The following is a 23,011-nucleotide window of genomic DNA, read 5'->3' on the forward strand; positions in this document are numbered from 1 at the left end:
GCGGACGCCGGAGCCTCAGCCTTTTCTGCACTCGCTTCCGCTTCCGCCCAGGCTCCGCCCCCAGACGCCTGTGAGTGGACTATCCGGGTGTGTCCGGGTTGGAACTCTATGGTCGCCCGCCCTCGGCGCTTCCTCTCTAGCCTCTCGCACTCTATGCTCCTCGGTCCGGCGGCCGGCCGGGAGGGCGCGCGGAGGGAGGCGGGGCGGGAAGGCTGGAGGTGTCCGATCCTCCAGAGCCGCGGGAGACCGGAGCCAGCTGTGTGACAGCTCGTCGGCCGCCATGTCAGCAAGCGGGGCTGGAAACAGACCCGGCGCCCGGCGGTAGCCCTTGCGTTGCCTCGGATGCCCAGGTAAGAAGAGCAGCCGGGCTGCAGGGGATCTGCCGGCTCGGCGGCCGCGGAGCTGCGGACGCTCGCTCGCTCCTCCCCGGGCGCTGTCGTCCCGGGAGTTGCAGTGGGTCCCTTTGCATCCGCCCCCTCTCGGTTTCCCCCGCTTTTCTGCGGGTGTGCTGTTGTCGCGCATCGCGCCAATTTCTCCGCGCGCGCTCGCCTCCCCGGGGATCCTGCGGCTTCTACTCCGCGTTGGTGTCTCTCTGCTCGGTGGCCCGTCGCCTGTGCTCGCTCGCTTTCCTGCGGGTGGTTTTTATTTGCCCCCATACCTTGTTTCCCCTCCACCGTCACCTCTTTGGTTGTCTGGAAATCGCCTAGTTGTCTCCCTTCTTGTCCTGCCTCTGGGCCAAGATTTACCTTTTCTTTTTAATATGCATATTTGCAAGACTTAAATTTAAGGCTGAACAGAAAATAAGATTTGAAAGCTTAAAATTCTTTCCTATCTTTAAAAGGATTAAAGCCTTAGGAAGCGTCTTTATTCTTCTGTGTAAACTTAGTTAAGCACATTGTATTGTAGAATGCAATTTAAAAGGCCGATCGCAAAGACTAAAAATAGAATGTTCTAATGGGAATTTTGGCAGTCTTTGGGGCAATGTTAGAAGATCCGATTCTTTGAGAGTGGTTTCAGTGTTTGAGGGATCGGACTCAAAGCTTTACCCATTATCCTTTCCATCAAGGCAGGAAGCTGCGGCCAATCAACTCCCTAGTTTAAAATATGTACAATCCTTTCTGCTTACTCTGCTGGCAGCATAATTGAGCTTGGCATTTAAATGCACAAGGAAAAGAGTGTCTGAGGAATGTGTCACCTGCCAAGTAGCCCGTCGATTATCCTTAGCTGATGAAACTCAAGGACATAAAAAATTGACACCTGAAGATGGCCCTTTTTGAATAAGTTAGTACAGTGTAGGAGTTATTAACTATTGTGGAAATCCCGAGGATTTCATTCACTGATCTTAAATTTGTTTGTTTAGTATTCTTTCCTCACTGAAAATTTTGTAACAAGGCAGTGGTACAAGTCTCTAATCCTAGCATTCAGGAGGTTGAGGCTCCATGAGTTTGAGGACAGCCTGGGATGCGTTATGAGTTCAAGGCTAGCTTAGGATATACTCAAACTATGTCTCAGGAAAGGAGAAAAGGAAGGTGATCATCCCCCAAAATGAGCATTTTGATAAACTCAGAAGTAGTCTAGATTTAACCGCCCCAGAGCAATATTTTAACAATTGAATATAGCAAAATGATTTTTTATATGAGAGCAATGACAAAATTCACTTACCAAGTATATCCTTGAGTTTTTTTTGCTTTTAAAATAAGCCTCTTAAGGCAAGGGTATATAATGTAGCTGTTTGGTAGACCACTTGCTTAGCATGTATTAGGCCCTGAATTCTGTACCGGGTACCACAAAAGGTAAATATACTTAGCACTGTGGGAAAAGGACATTTTTAAGAATTTCATAGTGCCTGTGGACCACAGCCTAATCAGTCCTTGAGAACTTAGGGCAGTGTTTATTTCGCTTTTGAGCAGTTGGTGGAAGAGAAGTTATATTTATTTACCTTATTCCCCCTTCTCCCCTTCTTTGTTAGAGGCCAAACCGTGGGCCTTACACAAGCTAGGTAAATGACCTGCCTCCAAGCTACCCCCTAGTACCCGGTTTTTGTTTGTGTGTGTGGTATACATGTGTGTCCATGTTTGTGTGTGCATGCATGTATGTGCCCTGTGTGGTGTGATGTCAGATGACTTCCCCAGTCACTGTCCACTTTACTTTTCTGAGACATGTTCTGTCCCTGAACCTGTCCCTAACAGATTCTGTTAGGCTGGCTGGCCAGAGAGCTCCAGCGATCTCCCCTCCTCCATCCCCTAAACACTGGGGTTATAGATTTGTATCTTTGGGGATCAGGAGGCAGGTCTGAATGCTTGCGAATACTAAGCCCTCCCCCTTAACTGTGGTTTAAACTGGTCTTAAATTCCTCCTCCTCCTGCCTTAACTGGGATTTGCAGGTTTGTGTCACGTGTTCAGTTGTTTCCATTTTTATAATGTTAAGTGTTTACTTGTTTGTGTTTGCAAGCACTTGAGTAATACAGAAACCACCCCACCCCTGGGGCCCTGGATGCTAAAAAGGAAACAGTCATTTCACTTTTAAAATGATTTTTTTTTTTTTTTTTTTTTTTTTTTTTGGTTTTGGGTTTTTCGAAACAAGGTTTCTCTGTGTAGCCCTGGCTGTCCTGGAACTCGCTCTGTAGACCAGGCTGGCCTCAGACTGAGAGATCTGCCCGTGAGTGCTCAGATTAAAGGTGCTCACCACCATCACCCAGCTTACAATGCATATTATAATCAGCATTTAGACCTACAGTTTTAGAAAAACTTAGTTAAGGTATTTGTGATCACATTCTCTTAACAGTTGCGGTTTTTGTATCCTGTGCTGTTTTCGCCCCCCTGAAGTGAGTTTTCTTTCTAATATGCTTGCTGGTTACTTTATGGCTGGCTTTAAATTATTTTTCTTATTAAGTTATCATAATCAAATTGCTTGAGAAAGGAAAGTACTGGTTTTTTTTTTTTTCTTGTAGATTTTAAATGAGAACTGAAATTGGGAAATACTGAATGTTATGCTTTGTGTCAGAGTCAAGGCTGGAGCAGCACCATTCAGAAGAAACAGAAGCTAATTCTAAAACTTTTCTAGCGGTCCCATTTACCAAGTGGAAATAGCCTTAATGGCTTTAATCCTCCGTATATCATAGTTGCCACAATATTTTCCAAGATTTTCTGCCAAATCTGCAGTTCTGATGTGGTTCACACTCAGCACATCTCGATTAAGACTGACCCCGTTGCCAGTGTTCAAGAGTCACCTGTAGCCGATGCCTTCCTCCCTCATTGGCTGGCACGGAACCAGAAGACCGGTGTTTGATGCTTAAAATGCCTTTCTCCCCTGGGAGTTGGATTCTCTCGGGATACATAAAAAGGCCCTTTCTTCTTTCTTTCTTTCTTTTTCCTTTTCTCTCTGTTTCCATTCTCATATTGAGAAGATTCTGTGCAGGACGAGGGTTCTGTGCGGAAGGAAGTCTCTTCCTGTTCCATGTTGACACTGATGAGCACTGATGCCCAGTACTTGTTAATTGACTATCCTAGGATGAATAGAATGCTCAGTCATTTCCTGGGGTGTCGTTGTGACAGTTCTTTCCATCTGTGTGTCAGCAGTGTGTCAGGGCTGTGAGTCTGTGTCTAGTAAGTCTGGTGGCATTGAGTAGGGAGGACTTGGGGCCCTATGAGATGCTTGAACTTGGTTGCAAGAAACAGGTAGGGTACCTGCTGTTGTACTATTTCCTGAACCAGTTTCAAGTATGACTAATGGTCTGGGAGATGTGGTCCTCTGTAGCTTGGTGTTTCTTATCAAGGGCAAGGCAATATTTCAGGCAAAATTTAGAATGAAAGAGGGTATGGTATTTTGGCTTTGAAACTGTGGGAACCCGAGTTTATGTTTGTTAAAGAGAAATGTGGCAGCTCTGTATAAAGCTGCTGGCACATCATCCGGGTACCTGCCAGGAGCTGCTTGGCAGCAGGTATGCTAATTCAAGTGAAACCATCCATGGTTTAGAGCTGAAGTAACCAGGTTTAGAGCTGACCTCTGTGGGGATTCTGTCTTGGTCCTGTCTTGACTCCTGCATTCTAATAAATTTCCTAATTAATATTCCTGATAGTTTAATACAAGAAGCATATCTGCTTCCTTGATCAGCAAACAGGCTTTCTGTCTAAACGCCAGTCTTTATAGACTGACCCACTGTAAGGCAGCCTCTGGAGTGTTTGCAGGAGCAAATCGAGAATTGGAAAAGGTGGATAGACTTATTTTTGTGAAAGAGAAGTGTACATTCTGGTAGTGTTTTCATTTGCATTTAAAACTAGACATTGGTGGCAGTTGGTTTGAATAAATAAAAAATAAAAAAGAATAAATTCAGGACCACAAAGAGAAAATTGAAGATTCAGGCAAAAGGATACAAAGTATCGAATCTGCAGACTACCAGGTAGACTGAGCTAGCCCACTGCATAGGAGTGGCAGTTAGGAATAGTGTAAGCTTTTGGCTAAGTGAGTACATTGTAGCCATGACTGGGGGGATGGGGGATAACTGACCTGATGATTGTATTCATTAGTTTCATTTTAATAACGATTCTAATACCCATGTATCTTATGTAATACATATGTATCTTATACAGTGGAGCTATCTAGCTTAAATATACAATGTAGTAAAACTTGTTTTTTTAGAGGCAGGAGGATGGTGAGTTGGAGATCTGCCTGAGCAACTTAGGCAGCATAAGGAGAACCTGTCTCTAAAATCTAACCAAAAACTAAAGAAGAAAATTGAAAACAACAAATTTTTTTTCTTAAAGAAAAATAAGCTGGGTAAAGTTGTGTATTCCTGTGGTCCCAGCTACGACAGAGGCTGCTGAGAAAGGGGGCTCCCAAGCCTAGGGGCCTGGGGGGGGGGTCAACCTGGACAATGTAGCTAGATCCCTTCTGAAAAAGAAAAAAAAATTCATTTAGTTATTTGAGGAAGAAAACTGATAGCCTGGCAATTTTTCAATTTCTTTAAAAGAAAAAAAAAAACTTTATGCTTGAAGAGCTTCCAAAAAGAGATGTTCTGGATGAAAAGGTCTGATGTCTTTAAACTATTATGCTGCTTTCTCTTCCGTTTTGAGCCTTTAAGACTTACGTTAATACAGACTTTACCTTGTGATCATCCCCATGGGGAAAATAGATTTATTTTCAACAAGGGACTACTTTTGTTTTTTAAGCAATTGGAATAATTCATATGGGGTATTTAAAATATATAGTATATTTAGAAATTCTTAAGTTTTATGATAGTTGGAGATTTCTGAAAGTGTTTTAGGCATGATTTTGCAATGACCATATTTGGAGGTTGAAACTTTGTGTCTCCTCCCCACTCTACCATGCTATCTTAGGACTTCCTGGTTCTTGTCATCACCGGCCATTTGGAATGGAAAGATAGTGTGTGCCTATCAAAATAATGACAAATCTGCATTTTCCCTATTGCACGGTCTAGTAAGAATTATGAAACAGTAGCAGCAAATTAGCAACTTTAATTGACATTTGGGCATTGACATTTTGACAGTATCTATGATTGTAAGAATTTACATCAGAGTCCCTAAGGTGATGCACACCTTTAATTCCAGCTCTTAAGAAAGGAGTAGAGGCAGTGGATTTCTGTGAGCCCAAGGCTAGCCTGGTCTACATAGTAAGACTTTGTCTCAATGTAAATAAATAAAAGTAATTAATTGTGTCTTGTGATCATATTTGTTAAATCTTCTTATGAGAATGTCTACATTGTTCTCCCTGTAAAACAACCAGCTGAGAGGTCATTTACCCTTTTTCTGTTTTAGCTGTGTTTTGAAAACTCAGTGTTATGAGGTGGTCGCGTTCTAGTTTCAATGAAAGCATAATAACCTCTTCGGATACTTGTAGATTTTAGGTTAATGATTCCCTTAAAATATGTGCACCTTGTGCTGCAACAGAATGTTGTTTTCCTGGGTTTTTTAAGAGTACTGGGTATATGTTTTCCCGAGTGTTTGAGAATCCTTAAGTGTGCTATACTTGAAGGCAGTTTGGTGCCTGCTGTTTCTTGTATTAAATGCATGCGTAGGCCTTCCTTCGTCCGTGTCTGTCTTTTGCAGGTCCAGTTCTTACCTCTGTAAACTTAATAGAATTACTGGGTGAACCAAAAGTCATTGCTAAAGATTTTTCAATGAGGACTCATTTTTTAAAAATGGGTTTTATTTACTAAAGCTTAGTGTAATTATTTATTTTTAACTTACGAAGGTACAAAGATTTTAAGGTTTGTTCACACACACACACACACACACACACACACACACACACACTCGTAGAATATGGAAAGGGTTTATTTAATCCAAGTATAAGGTACATAAGTTATAAGGATTCAAGAAGGAAATCCCTTGCAGTGGTGGCACACACCTTTAATCCCAGCACTCGGGAGGCAGAGGCAGGCGGATCTCTGTGAGTTCGAGGCCAGCCTGGACTAGAGAGTGAGTTCCAGGAAAGACACCAAAGCTACACAGAGTAAACCTGTCTCGGAAAAAAAAAAAAGAAAAAGAAAAAGAAAAGAAAGAAATCCACATTATTTCTTCCCTCGTACTCAGCATAGATAAAAGGAGGAAGTACCCAGGCTTACTGGGAGGATGAAGAAGGAAAACTGTCAGTGTTTTGTATTGTTCTGTTTGTTTTGGGGGCTGGGACTTGAACCCTGGGGGGAAAAATAAAACTTAAAAAATTACATGTATTTGTGTGTGTGTGTGTGTGTGTGTGTGTGTGTGTGTGTGTGTGTGTGCGCTCCAGGGGACACACGTGCAACACAGGTACATATGGAGGTCAAAGAGCAACTTATGAGAGTTGCTTCTTTGCTCCCACCATGTGGGTTCAGGGCCTTGAACTCAGGTTGTCAGGGCTGGCGACAGGTGCCTTCATCCCCTGAACTTTTACCCTCTGACCTTCTCACTGGCCTAACCCAGGAATTTATATAGTCTAGGCAAGAGCTCTACCACTGAGTTATGTCCCTAGTGTCCTAGATGTTTTGCTCCAACTATTTTTAGATTTGTTGTGGATTTTTTTGTTTTTTGTTTTTTTTTCTGTCTCAGTTAGAGATTATCCCCAAAACATTAGGTACACACTGTCACAAATAGAAACAGCGTCATGTGTCTTCCCTAGTTTAGTCATAAACATTTGGATTAGAAGAGGATGAAAGGTTTTTCTTCTTAGTATTACGTGTGAACTCCAGTTTCAAGGCATTTAATCGGTCATGGAAGCCGGTCTTTTCTTAGCAAGGACAAAGTAACCTCTAAGTTAGAAAAGCATTTACTTCATTAAGGCCAGCTGCTGTTCCTCCAGGTGCCCTCTTAGCTGATAGGAGTTTGTGTATTTGGATTCTCACAGCCAGCCCCCAGCCACGCTGTGGAGAGCTTTGCTTTTATGCAAGGTCCGAGCTCCTGGACAGCCTCAGAGGGTGTGCCTAGGTACAGAGCCCAAGTCCTGCTTCCGGAGCCCTCAACTAGGCTGAGGCAGCAACTGTTCTAAGAAGGTCTGCTTTAGAACTAAGGGCTCTGCGCTGCATGTGCGATGCACCCATAAGGCTCGGTGCTCAGGGAAGCCTTTGCCGGGGAGTTCCTGCTGGACCTTTGCCTCAGGAGCGTGTGAGAAGAGATCTTGAAAAGAGAGCCCCCATAGCATGTTCCCTCTCCTGACTGGTGCCTCTGGTGCCTGCTTTGGAAAGCAAAGGTCAGAGCACCCGGGCTTACGTAAGCCTTAAAACCCTTATTTACCTCCTTCCTCTTCTCAATTATAAAAAAGTAATTCTCCAAAGAGGAAAAAGGTAACTGAATTTTAACTTGGAGAAAACCTGATTATTGAAACGGGACCAACTCTTTTTCTTGTCTAAGAAAGTTAAATCAAAGCTTACTTAGCAGTGAGGGTCCATTGATATCTCCCATCTGTGTTGATGGTGTGATGAATTGGCCAGGAAGAGGGACTCCTCACTCCAGGGGGACATGAGGACATTTCTAGCCCACCTATGCCAACGACACATCTTTTCCAAGGGGAAAATGAAAAGGGGTAATTGACCAGCAAACCTGGGGGCGGGGGTGGGAAGCACTGGAAAATGTTTTCTAGTAACATTTTTATTATTGGTTGTCCCTTTTCTTAGACTGTGTAGTTGAGGATAACCTGTCTTTATTATTTTTTTTCCCCAAAGCTCCTATCCAAATACAGTATTTGTGATAACTCATCTTTAAAAAGCACATTAGGGGAGCTTTTTGTTGTTTTGTTTTATTTTGTTTGTTTTGAGACAGGGTTCACTGAGTAGCCCTGGCTGGCCTGGAACCAGTTAATGTAGGCCAGGCTGGCCTGTATCAGGCCTCCTGAGTGCTGGATTAAAGGGAGCTCCCCCACACTTGGCCACCTTATAGCCTTTATACCTTCAGAAGTTATTCGTTGGACCTCTCTCTAGAATGTTCAGGATTTTTCTGTTTGTTTTAAACATTAGTTTTTGACTTCTGTGTGTTTTATAGTAAAGAGTCATTCCTGTGGATGAGTTTTCGTGGAAAGTTCAAAGTTATTCATTGAATTTAGTTATTGATTTAGTTATTGATTTAGGAGTAGGGTCAAGGAGATCTGCTTCCCGGTGTGCAGAATGGAACTGGGAACAGGCTTGCTTACAGGCATGCTCTGTAATGAAATAAAGGAGTACAAAAGTGGGGACAGGCAGAAAGATTATTCTAGAATAGCAGATGGAGAGGCATTCCTCTGAGATGAGAGGAAAATACTGGTTGCCATGTCGCTTTCAGTAGTTTCTGTTGTGGTCCAATTGAGGCTAACTGTGAGTAGGGGTAGGTGGGCCGGGAGGTGAGGGTTCAGAGTAGCTTTGCAGTGGCATTTGGTCCTGGATGCTGTGTTAGAGAGGCTACCCAACCAACCCTGGGGCTGCAGCTGATGCTGGGTAGATGCTGTGCTGATCCACACAATTGTTATTTTCCTCAGCATTGCGTAGACTGGCTAAAAGAGATACCGAGATACTGGTCGTGGGATGTTGCAGATATTGAGATTTATTTGAGTGTGTCAGAGAGTATTTTGATGCTCAGTAAAAATATAAGATGGGATGACATGAACCAAATTGAGCATCAGACAGTAACATGTCATTATGGATTTTTGAGACAGGAAGAATTGTTTGTTCCACAGGTATGTGGAGCCACTGTTTCTTATGTGAGATAGAAAGGTGGTGTTTTCTGAATATTAATCTGCCTCTGGTATGCGGGAGAGATTGAAAGGGATATGTGAGACGCTGAGAGCCTTTAATTAAAAGTAAGAATTATCCTGGACACTGTAATTTCTTAACTCCCAAAATGATAACACTAAGTTTCTACTCCTTATTTGGAAGACTAAGAGATAAGCTGACGAGCTCTCCACTTAGGTTGTATAATACAGTTAAAATTGTGTTTGCCATATGAAGTATTATACTTTACCCTAGATGAATTAAAGAAATGAATTTTAAGTAACCCTAATCCATGCAAGAGAACATATTATGATATACATATATAAGAAAATCCGCCACTTTGGTGACTAACTTTGAAATTCGTAGGCTCATGAGTGATTCTGGACCAGGTGTTACTGCCTGTGAACTTGATAGTGATGTTAGGGCTGTAGGTAAGCAGAATGTTACTAAGTATGGTGGGATTATTGTGCAGATACTCACATGGAGCACTTTGTGTAAGTCTCTACCAAAACATTTGAGGAAAAATCAAGTCCCTCAAATATAAACATGGACCAGTGACAAGTCCCTCAAATATGAACATGGACCAGTGACAAGTCCCTCAAATATGAACGTGGACCAGTGACAAGTCCCTCAAATATGAACATGGACCAGTGACAAGACTCAGCAGGTAAAGAGGCTTGAGTTCAGTCCTGGGGACCAACGTGGAAGGAGCGAACTGACTCCCAAGGTTGTCCTCTGCATGTCCTTGTACATACACATACACACACACACACACACACACACACACACACACACACACACACATACACACATACAAATAAATAAATGTAATTTTTAAAAAACAATTTGTTTCTCTTAAAACAATGAATGATTTTATGTGAATTTAACTTTTTTTTTTTTTTTTGGTTTTTCAAGACAGCCCTAGCTATTCTGAAACTTGCTTTGTAGACCAGGCTGGCCTTGAACTCAGAGAGATCCACCCACCTCTGCCTCCTAAGTGCTGGGATTAAAGGTGTACACTATCACGCTTGGTTTAACTTAATTTTTTAAAGAAAGGAAATGCATATGGAACTTTTTTGACTATTATAATGTATAATACAATAAGTAGTATGTAGAATTCAATTTCTTTTAGCAAATTGTTATTATTATAGACTATGTCTCACTATGTAGCCTGGCTGGCCTGGAGCTCACTATTTAGAACAGGCTGGTCTTGAACTCACAAAATTCCTCCTGCCTCTGCCTCCTGCGTGTCAGTTTAGCAAAAACTAGATGTTACTCTGTGTGTGTGTGTGTGTGTGTGTGTGTGTGTGTGTGTGTGTGTGTGTGTGTGAGAGAGAGAGAGAGGAGCAGAGGAGCTTTGTGAGTACCATGTGTGCATATGAAGTTAAGGTCACAGGACTAGTTTGTAGAGTCCATTCTGTCCTTTTTGACCTTTATGTGGGTTCTGGGGTGGAACTCAGGGTGTCAGCCTGGAGCCCCATGTCTCCACCTGCTGAGCCATCACTAGGCGGATCCTCAAATGCTACCTTTTAAATTTAGACTCCTGAAAACACAGAGGGAAAAGTTCTGAAACAATTCAGTTGTCTTTGTGTCTATGATCAGTTCAGCTCTACTGTGGAGGTCTCCTTTAAGGCTGGTGAGAACTGGCATTGTAGAATTTCCCAATTCTGTAGGTTACAGCAATTATATTGTGAATCTTTAAAATAGGGTCCTAAAGCTGGGTGTAGGTGGCGCACGCCTTTCTTTAATCCCAGCACTCGGAGGCAGAGGCAGGCGGATCTCTGTGAGTTCAAGGCGGGATCTCTGTGAGTTCAAGGCGGATCTCTGTGAGTTCGAGGCTAGCCTGGTCTACAGAGCGAGATCCAGGACAGGCACCAAAACTACACAGAGAAACCCTGTCTCAAAAAAACTAACTAACTAACTAACTAACTAACTAACTAACTAACTAACTAAACTAAATAAATAAATAAAATAGGGCCCTAGGGCCTAGAGGAGGGGCTGCTAAGCCGGGCGTGGTGGCACATGCCTCTAATCCCAGGACTCAGGTTGAAAGTATGGACTGCTCTTGCAGAGGACCCACATTTAGTTCCTAGCACCCACATCAGACAGCTCACACTTGTAGTTCACACAGATAGCTCACACTCCAGTCAGAGGTTCCCACACCTCTGGCCTCTGTGGGCACCTGCACTCACGTGCACACAAAGTCATGTAGATGATTAATAATAATAATAATAATAAGTCCTTTTGGGTCTGAGAGGCAGATGAACTGACTATTAATTGGAAGGAGGGTTTACAGAATTAGTAGGAAATAGGAAGATGGTCCCAAGAGGTTGTGGACAGGGTGAAGGGAGTGCGGTGAGTGATGTGTTCCTCGTTTCTCGGGGGGCCTGAACAGGACAGAGGGGGCATGCAGTGAGAGGCAAGACTGGGCTTCCCGTGTTTTTCCATCTAGCCAAGCTGTGACTGCCCAGTTCCTCTGACAGTTCATCGTCTCTCTATACTGGGCAACTGTGGCATTCCAAACCTCCTATCTGAGCCTTCATTTTTAATGTGGTCCATTAAAATGGAAGATGCAGGAGACAGACCTCCTGAAACAGCAGAACAGTATACTCTCTGCAGACAGATACATGGCAAAGGTGGATGGAGTCTTTTTTTTTTTTTTTAAGCTTATTTGTTTGTGGAACTAAGGACTGATCCTCTAGCCTTTTGAATGCTTGGCAAGTATTCTATCCCTGAACTACTACTATCTCCAGCCAAAATTATTGCTAAATTTATCATTCCGATGTCCTTCTGCCTTCCCCGAGTGGGTTAAGTAAAGAACTGTCAGGAACAGGGGCAGTTTCTGTTAAGAAAGTATTAGCAGATGTCCACATCCAGTGCTTTTGGGGGAAGCCCAGGGGTCTTGCATGTGCTAGACAGGTGCACTACTGCTGAACTCTGACTGTAGCCCTGGCCAGTGCTGCTGCTCAACATAGCCTTGAACTCATGACAAACTCCTGCCTTGGCCTCCCGAGTATTGGCATCACAGGCATGTACTACCTACCACACCTGGCTGTCCAATGTGTCTTTGAGACAGTGTCTCACTCTGTAGCCCAGGCTAGCCTGGACCTCCTTATGTAGCCCAAGCTGGCTCAAACTGACAGTAGTCCTGAGAGGGAGAAGAAAAAGAAAGTTGAAGCCATAGGCTTCATACTGGGGTTACAGAAATCCAAATCTTTCTGTATCACTGATGGGGTGTCGCACGTTTGTTGACCCCAGTGAAAAACTGTGTGGCGGCTTCTTAATCCGTTAAACAGAAGTAGCATTCAGCCTTGCTGTTTTACTCCTGGATTATACTGAAAAGAGCTGAAAACAAATCGGCCTGGGGACACACCCACCTATAATGCCGCAGTTTCTAGCTAGAGGCAAGGGGAGCAGGAGTTTGAGGTCATCTTTGGCTACATAGCAAGTTCAAGGCCAACCACAAAAGACTCTGTATTCCATGATTCCATTTATTTATCTACTTACTGGTTTATTATTCTGTATTCCATGATTCCGTTTATTTATCTACTTACTGGTTTATTATTCTGTATTCCATGATTCCATTTATTTATCTACTTACTGGTTTATTATTCTGTATTCCATGATTCCATTTATTTGTCTACTTACTGGTTTATTATTTATTTATTTTTGGTGTTTGGAGACAAGGTCTCTTTCATGTAGCCCTGGCTGTCGTGGAGCTCCCCATGTAGACCAGGCTGGTGTTGAACTCACCAGTATCCACCTGCCACCTGCTCTGATTTCATTTATAGGAAATGTCTGGAATAGGTAAGTCTGTGGGGACAGGCTGATTAGTGGAGTTTCGTTCTTTTAGGCAGGATCTCACACTGTGGCCCTGCTTTGGCCTGGAACACACTACAGCTTGGGCTGCCCTCGAACCCTGTCTGTCCTTTTGTCTCACCGTGGAGATTAGTGGTTCGAGTGGGTACAGAAGGCTGTGGGGCACACTGGGGAGTAGGAAGTGGTCACTAGCTGGATGTGAAGTGAGGGGGGTGTTTTCAGGGTGATAAAAATGTTCTAGAATGGATTGTTAAGTTATACCATTTCAGGTGGATGAGTTGTATGTTGAGAATTATGTCTTAATGACACTGTCATTGAGACAGTCAATTGGAAAAAATACATTTATTATAGAGAACGGTAAAATCTAGAAAAGTACAAAAAGAAAAAAAAGTGAGATTAAAAAAAAATCATCGGGCTGGAGAGATGGCTCAGTTAAGAGCACTGATCCTCTTCCAGAGGACCCAGGTTCAATTCCCAGCACCCACAGGGTGCCTCACAACTGTCTGTAACTCCAGTTCCAGGGCACCCGACAGCCTCACACAGACATACATACACTAATGCACATAAAATAAAAATAAACAAATTCTTTAAAAAAATCATCTAGGGGATGGAGAGATGGCTCAGTGGTTAAGAGCACTGGCTGTTCAGAGGCCCTGAGTTCAATTCCCAGCACCCACATGGTGGTTGGCAACCATCTGTAATGAGACCTGGCATCCTCTTTTGGCCTGTAGGCATATACACAGACAGAACACTGTATACAAAATAAATAAATCTTTTTTTAAAATCCTCTATTTTTATTTCAGTGAAAAGCTGAAAGAAAATAACCTAAGATAATTCAGGTTTAAGACTCACAAAACCAGCCGGGCGGTGGTGGTGCACGCCTTTAATCCCAGCACTCGGGAGGCAGAGGCAGGCGGATCTCTGTGAGTTCAAGGCCAGCCTGGTCTACAGCGCGAGATCCAGGAAAGGCGCAAAGCTACACAGAGAAACCCTGTCTCGAAAAAACCAAAAAAAAAAAAAAAAAAAGACTCACAAAACCATATTCCAATGTGACATTTCAGTGCTGAAGTCTACACATCTGTTTATAAATGTGGAATAAAATTAATAAATCATGCCTTTTGCACAGCACCACAGTTCTTTTAGGAACAAAGATTTCTCCACAGTCAGCGGAAGAGAAGGTGGAAGAAGAGTTAGGGCCCTGTGTGCCCTTGTCCTGCACGCTGGAGCTGAAAGGGAGCTGGCTGCACAGTGATCCAGGCTCAGTTTGTGAACAGTACTGACTCTCTGCAGACTGCCCCCAGTTGACTTGATTTCATTGATGTGTTTCTTGTTGCTTTATTTGTCAATTTGTTGTGGCTTAATAGTAGTTTTAAGAGTCATATGCACAAATAAAGAGTTGTTTTTTTTTTAAACTTCATATCTTTTAAGTGAAATTATAAGTAATGTTGGTGTTTACAGGAGCATGGCAAGCATTTTCAGTAGAGCTATAAGAGAGAAAAAACTCTTCAAGAGCCCTCTGTAACCCTGAGATTTTACTGCTGGAGGAGTTAAAGTTCACAGGGAACCAGTTATTCTAAGCTATTCAAAGCAGTTATTAACAGTGTGTGAAGTAGAATACAGTCCTCAGTATTTGGAGTCCAGCATTCTTTCCTTACCTGGCGTGGTGTTGCAGGCCCATAATCCAGCACTGTGAAGGCATGTGCCAGAGAATTGAGTTCAGAGCCAGCCCAGGCGACATTTGTTGGGCTTTTGTTCGTAGGCTTTCCCCACACTTATTTCCTGCTTATTCCCAGCCCTTACTAAAAGCTTGTCCTTTTGCTGATGGTGTTTGTACCAGTGTGTTTGTGTCTTAAACTAGGATATCCCAGAACACCAACTTCATGTCTCAACTCATTTTACCCTATTAACTTTCTTTTCTGCCCCACCCTACAGTGGACCTGGTAAAGAATACTCAGTATTGGATAAAGGACATTAATTGAGGTGGAATATTATTCTACAATGTGTTATATTTGTTTATGCTGTGGAACATTTGCTTAATGATGCAAAGATGTGTTGCATTCTTTTGTGCTGCATTTGTTTAACTCTGTGAAGCTGTGTAACTGTGCCTGGCTGAAACACCTGATTGGTCTAATAAAGAGCTGAATGGCCAATTGCAAGGTGGGAGAAAGGACAGGCAGGGCTGGCAGGTAGAGAGAGTAAATAGAAGGAGAAAAAGAGAGAAGAAAGATCGAGGAGCAAGAAAAGGAGAGGAGGACATCAGGGGCCAGCCACCTAGCTACACAGCAGGCCAAGGAGTAAGAAGTAAAGAAAGGTATACAGAACTAGAGAGAGATAAAAGGCCAGAGTCAAAAGATAGACAGGATAATTTGAGAAAAGCTGGCTAGAAACAAGCCAAGCTAAGGCTTGACATTTATAAGTAAGAATATGCCTCTGTGTGATTTATTTGGGAGCTGGGTGGTGGGCCCCCAAAAGAATAAAAAGAGTGAAGAATAAAAACAACCAACAACAATTAATTTTGCCTTTAGCAGCAATCCATGGAAACTTGGCCTTTAAAATTCATGGGAGCGCCAATGTGGAAACATTTGGCAGTCTTGTTCCAACGTGCTTTACTTGGAAAAGTTTCAATGATTGAATTGGGTTTTTCTGTTTTTAGGATTCATTTTGCTCTCCCTGCTTTTTATTTCAATGGAACACTGCCAAGTTATATAGCTTTTAGGAAGATTTTTTAAAAATTTTATTTATTCATATATTGTGTATATGGATACTTTGTGTACATGTACATATATACATCAGAAGAAAGCACCAGATAGTTGTGAACTGCCATGTGGGTGCTAGGAATTGAACTCAGGACCTTCAGAAGAGCAGTGAGTGCTCTTAACCACTGAGCCATCTCTCCAACCCCTTAGGAAGATTTTTTTTAAGGTAGATATTTTTAACCATGATAAGGAAAAGAACGTGCCAGGAAATCATTCAGGAGAAAATGCTTTTGTGGCTCAAGATCTTCAGAATGGGTTCTTTCTCTTTTCCTGGTTTGTGTGTGTTTCTGAAAATAGAACCTGGGACTCTGTACATGCTAGGCCAAGGTATCTACAATTGATATATTTACTCCCAATTTTTTTTCTTCTTAAACAGGGGCTTGCTATGTATAAAGCTCACCCTTACTTTGAACTTCTGACTCTTCAGAGTACTAGAACTACAGGCATGTACCACAATACCTACCAACTCTTCAGAATTAATCATGTTTTCCTCTTTCTATTTCATTCCTTCCCCTCCCTCCCCCTCCCTCCCTTCCTTCCTCCTTTTCCCTCTCTGCCTCGCTCAATTTCTACTTTTGGTTAATTTGTTTGTTTTGAGACTAGGATTCACTCTTGGAACTCTCCATGTAGCCCAGATTGACCTGGAACTCGGGGTCATCCCCCTGCCTCTGCCTCCCAAGGGCTGAGATTATAGGCTGCACCATCACAGCCTGGTTTTGAGCTAATTTTATATTAAAAATTCTTCAGAAATCAGTAATAATGATACTGTTGCTTTCCTGGTCTACTATTTCATGCCTTATGTTCAAGTTCTCCAAGAATGGCTCCATTTTTCCTTGGTGTCCCAATTATCACTTTATTCTAGTTGTTTACCTGTACAATGTCAGGAACATCCTGTTAATAACGTCTGTGTTACCAATTGTATTTAATTTCACTAGGCTGTCGCTCTTGTGTGAAGCCGGCTCTCCACCACATGTCTCACAGGCTCCCACTGTGCTGCTTCTGTCACAGTGTGGAGATACAGAGTTTGCTTTTCTGTGGAGCAGAAAAAGTCAAGAATGGGACAAGGTGAATGTTTCAAGTCCTTAAACTGGAGAAGAAACAAATGAAAGCTTAGGTTAAAGTTGACCCTGGCCTGATTGCATTTGTCTTTACTTTAGAATATAACTTAGAGCAGTTCCTTTGTGTTTTCTGTGCACTCATGAGCTTAGTCCTTCAATGTGCATAGCACAGATGTTTGTAATTACAAACTCAGAATTTTCCCACATTATGGTGTCAGAAAGCAGAATGAGTCCACTAATTTAATTCATTTTAAAAGCAACTAATTCATAGGTTCTTTTGGGAATTTGCTGCCTCATCCAGATCATATTTAATCTTTCAGAGACAGAAGTACCCTGTTCTCAAGCTTCCCTTGTCTCTCTGTTTCCCACCAGATAATATTTGTGGGTTTGTTAAGTAAGTTTAAAATATCATCTTATGTAGTGTTTTTGTTTTTTGCATCTGTGTCCTTAGGTAAGAGGCAGTGAAAGTGAAATTTTAGTGTTATAGCTCAATTGGACAAGCATATATTTAGCACCTTTTATGTGCCCTGGGCTGTGTTGTGGTGAGGATTGCAAAAGACATGTTTCTGTTGCCATAAAAGCTTCAGTTCCAGTTGGGCAATAATAGGATCACATGCATGAAATAACTTGAAAGAAACCCTACAGCAAGAAAGAAGCAAAGTAAGATAGTTCATCCTGGATCCTACAACACACTGCTTATTCCATTTAAAAATAGGTCTCTGGAGATACTTCCATGTAGACTGTGTATTAGCCATTTCCTCACGTTATGGCCAGGCTTTACTAGGGTTTGTATTGTCAGTTTCCCTTCCTGCTTCCCCTAACTTGTCCACACTCTTCAACGTATGGCTCACAGTCTATCTTGGTCATGGAGTCTTGGCATTCAGAGACTGAATTACAGTCTGTGGAGCTCTCTGCTATGTTGAAGTCCCGGTTCTGAGAACAACGTGGTCATGAATGAGTAGCCTAACCTGTTACTGCTTCAGTTTCCTTACTAGGGCATGGCCTTGTTCATAATAGTTGCCGAGTAGGATTGCTGTGAAAATAAATGATTTATGATGAGCATGGTACCGAGTAAGCACCATAAAATTGTTGGTGTTTTTCTCCCACTCCGATGTTATGGTTACCCTTCACTGCAGAGTTAAATAATCACTTGTTTTCATAGACTCATTCATTCAAACATAAGTTATTGGGTGTTTTATGGTGTGCTGTTAATAATCCATCCGTTTCAGCATGGATTTAGGATTTTGATTTCGTAAGAAAATGTACATTTATCCTGTGGCTTTGAGATCCCTGCTCAACTTCTACTCTTCCTTCCTTCCCTTCCTGTCAAAGATTTCTTTATTCTCCGTGGTCAGTTCTTGATTCTGTCTGTGTGTTCTCCACTAGCTTGTCTCAAAGAGGAATCCTATTTTAAATTTAAATAGCAATGTATAATGTATCTTGAAAATGCCAAACATCTTGCTATCACTAGAAAAGTAACAATTTCACAAATGATCAATCAGATATTTTAATACTGTAATGCAGTATAAAACATAACTGAGACTTCCATCTAACATTTCTGCTTGTTTAAAAAAAAAAAATCTGCTGGGGAGTCTGGGAAGATGGCTCAGTGGTAAAGAACTTGTCACACAAGTGCACAGACCTGAGTTGTGATCCCAAGAACCCACATGAGGCCAGACATGGTAGCGCACATCTGCAGTCCTAGGACTCCTACCGTGAAATGGGAGGAAACCGGAAGAAATCCTGAAAGCTCATGGGCCAACTAGTCTGTCAATTGCAGTAGAGAACAAGAGGCCCTGTCTTAAGATAGAAGGTAAAGACTGACACCCAAGGTCGTCCTCTGACCACCCATACGCATACCATGGTATCATGCATGTGTGTACTTACATACACACTCACACTCCCCCCCAGCCCCAATAAAGTGATTGGTCTCAGGGTTTCTCACTAGAAGAGAAAGTGTGTTCCTACTGCAGCCATTCCATGTTTCTGTGATGGATGGAGCACGAGAACTCTGAAGGAGTGGCAGTTTACAGGGATTAATGCTCACGTCTGGGTTCAATCCCAAGTCTGAGGCTTACTTGCTTGCTAGATAAGCCTGAGCAGGTTCCTTTTTTTTTTTTTTTTTTTTTTTTTTTTTTTTGTCTGTTTCCTTATCCATAAGATGGGAAAGATAATAGAGTTTCTATGCAAATGGAATAAAACATGCGCAGAATGTTAGCATATACCAAGCATTCATTAAATGTTCAACAAATGTTACATGTTTCAACAGCTATTTTAGAGAACAGAATGGAGGTATTTATCCAATGGGCTTGAGTTTTAACTGCCCTGTGGGAACTGAAAAGGAGTCCTTGTATCTGAAGCAGGGACCCCAAATAGAGCATTGGAACAGGATATGTCACACAGCACTGGGGCTCTTAAACATCACTGTTCTCGAAAGTGCTGGGATGGGGTGCAATGTAGGAACATAGTCTGTGTTGAGCATCCTCTTGAAGACAGTCTTCCCTGAGCCTTGAGAACTGTGGCTCCATGCTGAGCAGTATAAAAAAGCAGTCTTGGCTAGTAGCACAAGCACTCGTGAAGGAGTGATCCTTACTCAGCCTGTGCAGGGTCCCCACCAAGGAAGTGTGTGCTATCGAGGGGCTCACACTATGAAAATACAGAGCAAGAGCTGGCAAAGGCAACCTAAAAGTGAGCATACGGGGAAATAGCATTCAGGGTGGTGGGGAGAGAGCTCAGTGAAGAGCATTTCATGTTCTTCCAGAGGACCTGGCTTCAATTCCCAGCACCCACATGGCGGCTCACAGCTGTCTGCAACTCCAGTTCTTGGGGATTTGATGCCTTCTTCTGGCTTCCTTGGGCAAGATGAACACCCATGGTGCACAGAAACACATGGCAGCAAAATACCTATACACATAATCTTTCTTAATAAAGATGTGAGCACAGACTGTAAGGAGAGATTACAGAAGACATGTCAAGTGATAGAGATCTTAGGATAAGAGAATCTAAGGGGATGATATAAAGAAGGAAAGAATGAGGATGGGCAGAGACTTACAGAGATCCTTCATGTTCTAGGATTGATAGAATGTCAGTGCCTGAGAGTACACGGAGTCCTAAGCTGAGTAAGCACAAGTGAATGGCTGCATGGAATGCACAGCAGGAACTGTCTCTGGTCAGGCATTGGACCGTTCCAGTAAAGCAGAATTTTATGAATGCCCTGACAGCCAGGACTGCGTACAAGGGTGTGATTAATGTTTTGTCTTTATGGGCCGCCTTACCCATTGCCCATGTGTTACCTGATTCCATTCTTACAACAAAGAAACAGAGACTCAGAGAGCTGAGCTAATGGGACTTCAGATTTCAGAGCCAGCAGGCCAGGGAGCCTGGCTGTGACTGAAGGGAGTGATTCCAAAAGCAGAGCTTTGTCTCCTACTGATCCATCTTCTTTCTAGTCCTGGTTTCTTGACATGTCCCTTCTGGTATCTGTGAACTATGGAGAGAGTGTGTCTATCTCCCCTCCCCTTGTTTTTGAGACAGAGTCTCCCTCTGTAGCTAGCCCTGACTGGCCTGGAACTTGCTATGTAGACTAGGTGCCTGGCATCCTGCCTCTGCCTCCCAAGTGCTGGGATTAAAGATGTCCACCACCATGTCTGGCTTCTGACTTACATTTTTATTTATTTATTTTTTGGGGGGGTAGGGAGTGTTGAGACAGGGTTTCCCTGTGTAGCCCTGGCTGTCCTGGAACTCACTTTGTAGACGAGGCTGGCCTCAAACTCAAAGATTCACCTGCCTTTGCCTCCTGAGTGCTGGGATTAAAGATGTGTGTTACCATGTGTAGCTAGGACTTAACATTCTTGAGAATGGTTATAAACTGTACCAAATTTCTAACTTATGTGAGATATAACATTACCAATTCCCTGTTTTTATTGATGCTTCCCTTTAATATTTGAAAATAACCTATTGCTATTTTTGAGGTCTATATGAAGATTTCATTCTTTTTTTAATAGTATATTTGCATGTATAATCATTATGATGAATCATAGGTTTATGATTATGATTTTTTTAATGATTATCATGTGCTGTGATATTTATCAAAGACAACTGCCACAATATAACCTACCTTTTAAAAGTTATACCTCAGTACAATATATAACAAGAATAGTCTAGAAATTAAGAAACCATGACAATAAATCATGAACATCTATTTCCAATCGTAAATCATTCTTTGCATAGATTTACCACTGGTAAAGTGAATTAAACCAAATAATTTGGTTCACTGCTACTAACACAAAATTTCTATTTCAGGAAAATTCAAAAATGTGCAATTTTTTTTTGAAATTATATCATGCCCCCCCTTCCCTTTGCTTCCGCCAGCCCCTCTCATGTACCCACAGTCCTTGTTCTTTCTCAAACTCATGGCCTCTTTCTCTTTAGTTGTTGGGTGCATGCACACACACACACACACCCTAAATACGTCAATACAACCTGCTTGGTCCATATACTGTTACCTGTCTGTGTACGTTAAGATCTCAGAGCTGACCACGTGGTATGGGTTAACCAATCGTGAGCGTCTTCAGACCGTTTCTCCTCTGCTCAGCGTTGCCAGGTTGCCCGTAGCTCCTTGTCTAGTGTTGAAGTCCTGTGAGCTTTTCCCCTTCCATGTCAGCATGTCCTTTGGTATGGTTCAGGTCTTGTTCAGTCAGGGGTGCTGAAGAGACTTCATGGATGCATCCTCTCTCAGGTTTCTAGGAGACAGTCTTAGAGCAGACGTACGTCCTTCTGGATCTCCCCATCTTCCCACCCCCCTTCTGCGATGTTCTCCAAGCCTTCGATGCCGAAGTGTCTAGTACATGTGTCCATTGGGACCGGGCACTCCGTGACCTTTTGTCTCGGCATTCTGACTGGCTTTGGCTCTCTGTAATAGTCCATTGCAAAGAGAAAAATGTCTCTGATGGGGGTGAGAGCTACATTTATCCATGCGTATAAGGATAAATGTTTAGAGAGATAAATATTTAGTAGTTAGGGATTATGCTGGTTTAATAACGTAGTGGTTGTAGATTCTCTTCCAAGATCCAGGACTTCACTGGCCCCAGGTACTGGCTAGGTTTCCAGTACCAAACATGGTTTCCCTCTTGTGGAGCAGGCCTTAAGACTGACTAAATAGCTGTTGGTTACCAACAAGGTATGCATGCTACTAGTGACCCTTAGGGTTATCATGCCATGCTGGGCATCATTGTGGTTCATAGGCACCATAGCTGGGTAGGACTGTTGGTTGTTTCTTTCCCTTGGAAGCTTGCATGGGGCCTTCTGGTACCATGCAAATTAGTCCTCAGGGAGGAGGCTTTCAGGTTAGATTCAGCACAGGTCTTCTGGGATAGATTTCATTCTTGGCATATGTGTTGGTTACTTTACTTGCTGCCGTGATAAAATACCTAAAACAAGTAACTTAGTAAAAATTATGTGCTATTACCATCTGTGTGTATGTGATGCATATATGTGAAAGTGAGACCATCCCTTTCTGCTGCTGTGATAAAATACACTGACAAAAACAACTAAGAGGACAGAGAGTTTATTTGGCTTCTAATTCCAGGTTACAGTCCATCACTGCAGGGAAGTCAAGATGGGAAGTGAAGCCGATAGTCACAGCCACAGTCAAGAGAGAGAGCCGGCATGGTGGCGCACGCCTTTAATCCCAGCACGTGGGAGGCAGAGGCAGGCGGGTCTCTGTGAGTTTGAGGCCAGCCTGGTCTACAGAGTGAGTTCCAGGACAGCCAGAGCTACACAGAGAAACCCTGTCTCAGGAGGAAAATAAAAAGTAGAGAGAGAATAATTGCAAACACGCTCAGTTCTCCTCTTATATGGTCCAGGGCCCCTTTCATGAAGTGATGCCCCCCCGCATTCAGAATGGGTCTTTCCACATCAATAACAGCAGTCAAGACAATCTCCGACAGACCTGCCTACAGGTCCCCTGATTCAACAATCCTTCACTGAAACTGTCTTCATTGTATCAAAATGGCAACTCAAACTAACCATTACAACTGCTGACCCAATGTCTGTGAGGCCCTAGGCTCCACCCCCAGCTATGGAAAAAAGAAAAGAAAAGAAAGAAAGAAAGAAAGAAAGAAAGAAAGAAAGAAAGAAAGAAAATAAAGAGGTGAGGTATTCAGAAAGTTCCATAGTATCTTAATATACACTTTATATGAATGAA

General features: G+C 42.6%; 1 protein-coding gene across 1 annotated transcript in view; it reads left to right on the forward strand.

Moving 5' to 3' along the window:
• The first annotated feature begins 153 nt into the window (after nucleotides 1-153).
• Cnst (consortin, connexin sorting protein) overlaps nucleotides 154-23,011 on the forward strand; it is a 91,931-nt gene continuing 69,073 nt past the window's right edge. The window contains exon 1 of the mRNA XM_052737782.1: nucleotides 154-350. The gene's annotated coding sequence lies outside the window, so the exon portion shown is untranslated. The remainder of the gene's footprint in view (nucleotides 351-23,011) is intronic.

Source organism: Peromyscus californicus, unplaced genomic scaffold (genome assembly GCF_007827085.1).
Source record: "Peromyscus californicus insignis strain IS unplaced genomic scaffold, ASM782708v3 Scaffold_14__1_contigs__length_90479793_seg_2, whole genome shotgun sequence".
Lineage (NCBI taxonomy): Eukaryota > Metazoa > Chordata > Mammalia > Rodentia > Cricetidae > Peromyscus > Peromyscus californicus.